General features: G+C 44.3%; 1 pseudogene across 1 annotated transcript in view; it reads left to right on the forward strand.

The window, feature by feature from the left end:
- LOC123187071 (beta-glucosidase 16-like) overlaps nucleotides 1–4,451 on the forward strand; it is a 12,294-nt pseudogene extending 7,843 nt beyond the window's left edge. The window contains exons 3-12 of the transcript XR_006493802.1: nucleotides 1,390–1,451; nucleotides 1,564–1,639; nucleotides 1,726–1,800; nucleotides 1,905–1,992; nucleotides 2,092–2,344; nucleotides 2,480–2,595; nucleotides 2,738–2,990; nucleotides 3,067–3,169; nucleotides 3,317–3,419; nucleotides 3,959–4,451. The product of XR_006493802.1 is annotated as a beta-glucosidase 16-like (transcript). The remainder of the gene's footprint in view (nucleotides 1–1,389; nucleotides 1,452–1,563; nucleotides 1,640–1,725; nucleotides 1,801–1,904; nucleotides 1,993–2,091; nucleotides 2,345–2,479; nucleotides 2,596–2,737; nucleotides 2,991–3,066; nucleotides 3,170–3,316; nucleotides 3,420–3,958) is intronic.
- Nucleotides 4,452–4,504: the final 53 nt, after the last annotated feature.

Genomic DNA, 4,504 nt, shown 5'->3' on the forward strand with positions numbered 1-4,504 from the left:
GGCGGCGCGGGACAACGACGGCAGGAGGCGGCGCGGCGCGCGGCCAAGCTCGGGGCGGCGCAGGCCGGGGAGATGCGGCGTGACGGCGGGGAAGGAGAGGGTCGGGGGCGAGGGAGGAGGTGGCCAGCGCCGGCGACGAGGTAGAGGGAGGCCGGCGACGGGGGAGCGAGGCACGGAGCTGCGAGTGTGCGAGAGCGGGAGAGGAACCTAAGCACTGATACCATGTTAGAAATGAGCAACTAACATTCACTGAGGGCCAGAGGCCAGTACATATACATGTGTGACAAAGTGCAGAAAACCCCTTATACATTAAGGATGTACAGAGAAGTGACTATACACATCTAACATTCTCTCCCTCTATAATTACATAAAATATCAAGGATAATCAGTTCTCCTGCATGTTCTCTAAAACAAGAGAGAAGTGCATATTTCAACCCCCAACTCTTGCCCTAGTCTAATATACACCCCTCAACTTCAAAACCGTCTGATCTACAACCTCCAACTCTCAAAACCATCTAAGATTCAACCCTGAGACCGGTTTTGACCCTGTTGACCGGTTTTGAACCTGTTGACCGCCCAGTCAGCGTGCCACATCAGCAACACTGTTCACAAATTCATTTTCTAAAACTTTCCCCCCCCCCCCGAAAAAACTGAGAAATTCAATTTCTAGGGGAAAAATCCTGCATGAATAGTAAATTAAAAAAATATATATAAAAAGTACCATTTTTAGAAGGAAAAATAATTTTTCGTGTCATGAACAGTAACTCAGGAAAAGTTTGAAAAAAATATAAAAAGTATCAGCACAAAATTTCGAAAATTCCCAGTTTTCACACATGTGAACCGTACTAGTGGACAAAAATTGCAAATGTACTGTTCATGCGGCGGAAAACGAAATCCTGAAATTACTGTTCACGTGGCGAAAACGGAAATTTTCAAACTTTTTTCAAAATGATTTTTTTCACCGCATATGCAGTGAATTCGGGAATATTTCATTTTTCGCCACGTGAACAGTACTGTTCGCGTGAGAATTTTCCAGAAAATGAAATTATCTGATTTTTTGGCAGAAAATGAATTCACGAACAGTGTTATGAACAGTGTCGCTTATGTGGCACGCTGACTGGGTGATCAATGGGTTCAAAACCGGTCAACAAGGTCAAAACCGGTCTCAGGGTTGAATCTTAAACGGTTTTGAGAGTTGGGGGTTGTAGATTAGACGGTTTTGAAGTTGAGGGATGTATATTAGACTAGGGCAAGAGTTGAGGGTTGAAATATGCACTTCTCTCCTAAAACAAAGAACCGTTCACAAGCAGATATGAATGTCATCATCTATTTAATTTGAAAAGTTCAAACTCGTGCTTTTTCCCCTCAAAATGCTTTGATTCGCTACAGCTGGGGGAATCAAGGATGGACGGAACGGGGACGTAGCGGATGATCACTACCACCGGTACATGGTACAGACAAAAATCACTAGTAATTGCCATGGTGCATTTTTTTTTAACCCTGCCATGGTCATGGTGCATCTTAACGGTGATTGCCCACGTATTCTGACACTGTTGTGAACAGGAAGATGTGGAGATCATTCATAGTTTGGGTGTCAATTCCTACAGATTCTCAATTTCATGGGCGAGAATCCTACCAAGTATGCTAATTAATATATACAAGCACAATGTTTTGAGGTTAATTAGTTGCTTAGCGAAAAAATGCCGCTGAATTGAATCTTTGTAGGAGGCCTGCTTGGAGGCGTTAATTCAGCTGGGATAGCTTTCTACGACCGCCTGATCGCTGCACTCGTGCAGAAGGGTACTTAGTCTCACACGCTACACCTCTGAAATATATAGGTTCCACTATGATCTTCATTCCTCAACGAAGAGCGATCTAAACGTACTGCTAAAAATGTCAACCAGGGATAGAGCCATTTGTGACACTGTATCACTTTGATCTGCCGCGCGAAATGGAGACCCGATACGGTGGTTGGTTGGGCGCCGGAATCCGGTACGTGCAACTCCTTTGTACTTTGTTTCTCTTGATGAAATCGGCAGAGCGCCTGTCTTCCATCGTCAAGAAAAAAAAAAAACCCAAGGGTTTTCCCAGGGAGGAGTTTGACTACTACGCGGACGTGTGTTTCAAGGCGTTTGGGGACCGGGTCAAGTTCTGGACGACGTTCAACGAGCCCAACCTGTTCGCCAAGCTCGCCTAAATGGTGGGCAAGTACCCTCCGGCACGCTGCTCCGCGCCGTTCGGGACCTGCGAGAGCGGGAACTCTCATCGGGAACCCTACGTCGTGGCTCATAACATGCTGTTGTCACATGCAGCCGCCGTCCACAACTACAAGAAGAATTATCAGGTGAGTGAATCCCAATAAACTTGCTCTCTCGTCGTTAAGGAGCTTTCTTGGCAATGGACAATTAATGGGCACCATTTGAGTCGATCTCAAAAGTAGCACCGCCTTGTTCTGATTGCATGTGTGTGTGTGCACTAGGCAACGCAAGGCGGATCCATCGGGATCGTGATTGCGATGAAATGGTATGAGCCGCTGACGAATACCAGGGACGATATCCTGGCTGCACGACGTGCCTTGTCTTTTGAGGTAGATTGGTATGTCCTCTTATTTATTCACCTTTGCATGCAAGTGCAAGAACTAGTATGAGAATGTTCATACCAACTTTACATAGTTATGCTACAAAAAGAAAACTATTAGTACTATGGTCATTTTCAATGTTTATTTTTCTTTCTTCAGGTTTTTGGAGCCGATATTCTTTGGTGATTATCCCAGAGAAATGCATGAGTTGTTATCATCCAACTTACCAAAGTTCACCTCAGAAGAGAAGAGCTTACTCCAAAAGAACAAGGTGGATTTTATCGGCATAAACCATTACACGGCAATTTACGTCAAGGATTGCATCTCTTCTCCGTGCGACCTCAAGGCTTATGAGGGGAACGCACTGGTCCTAGCTACGGGTGAAAGAGATGGCGTGGCAATTGGGAAACCCGTAAGAACTGCTTCGATCAGTGTCGCCATCCTATACATACTCTTCTTCTCTTTGTCACATGTTCGTATGGTTGCAGACTGCATTCAATGGTTACTATGATGTTCCAGAGGGCATGGAGTATATCGTCAAGTATGTTAATCAGAGATACAAGAACACACCTGTCTATGTTACTGAAAATGGTGAGTGGCAATGGACTCACGAATTCACAATGCATTCTGTAAACTCGCTGACAATCGAGAAGCTTCTAGTAGCTTCTCATCTTCTTCCATACGTATACGTTCACAATGATCATGTGTTATCTACTTATCTTACGCTTTCTTTGTCAGGTTACTCGCAACACAGCAATAACACTATGGACGAATTGATGAATGACGGTGAAAGAGTGAACTACCTGCAGGGTTATGTCACATGTCTCTCTTCAGCCGTCAGGTGACGTGCAACCCACTACTCGAATCTGGAACTTTTGCCTGGTGCCAGGGTGTTTACCGAATGCATTTTGTTGGGTATTAGAAAAACATGACCTTTGCTGAGTTCCGCCTGGAAGTCACTAGGCAAAAAAACGAGACTCGGTAAATTGCACGTTTGTCGAGTTTCTGCCATGTGGCACTTAGCAAACACATGTTTGGCTCGAGTTCCTGCCACATGGCACTCGGGAAACACATTTTTCCCTTTTCCTTTTTTTTTACTTCCTTCCTTTGTTTCATATCTTTTGTACATTTTTTGTTTTATTTTTTGTCTTCTGCTCTATTTTTTCTATATTATTTGTTCTATCCTTTTTCATTTTTTTCTGCATATGTATTTCCTTTTATAGTAGTTTTAGGCAAGCCCGTTCAAAAAGTATTCTAGAAAGCAGTCTAATTGTCTTCATTTGTCACACACACTTGTAAAAATATGAAATCGAAATTAGAAGCTTCGTCTGCGTGCAACTCTGCATTCTGAAAGTATCAACTCTTTTCTCAAGCTTACAGGAAAGGAGCAAACGTGCGTGGCTACTTCGTATGGAGTATCATCGACAGCTTCGAGTGGACTTACGGTTTCACGGTAAAGTTCGGGCTGTATCATGTGGATTATGAAACGCAGAAGAGGACTCCAAAGATGTCGGCGAAGTGGTACCGTGACTTCCTCATGGGCTCTAGGCCGACCAACCAAGTGCAGACGCCCAGAGCAGATTCGTGATAGTTGCAGCCATTACTGTGAGATCCAGTTACCCGTAAAAAGAAACTGTAAGTCGTCTTCTCGGTTTTCTGCTTGCGTGATCCATGTACCATGTGTGTCGGTGTGTGAGTATGAGAGTTTTTAGGATTGTGTGATCCATGCTGCTTAGGAGGATAAAGATGAAAATGAGTGGTTCCCTTCCACCCTGCTGTACGGAACAGAGACAGGGATAAGCCGCATCCACACTGTGTGTGCGTGGCCAAATTCGATAGCCATATTAATAAGAACCAATTAGTGGTTGGATGATGGTTCTCTCGACCTATTAGAGATCAAATAATAGATTTGACGCTTTGCTGTCA

The sequence above is a fragment of the Triticum aestivum genome, chromosome 2A (assembly GCF_018294505.1).
Source record: "Triticum aestivum cultivar Chinese Spring chromosome 2A, IWGSC CS RefSeq v2.1, whole genome shotgun sequence".
Taxonomy (NCBI): Eukaryota; Viridiplantae; Streptophyta; class Magnoliopsida; order Poales; family Poaceae; genus Triticum; species Triticum aestivum.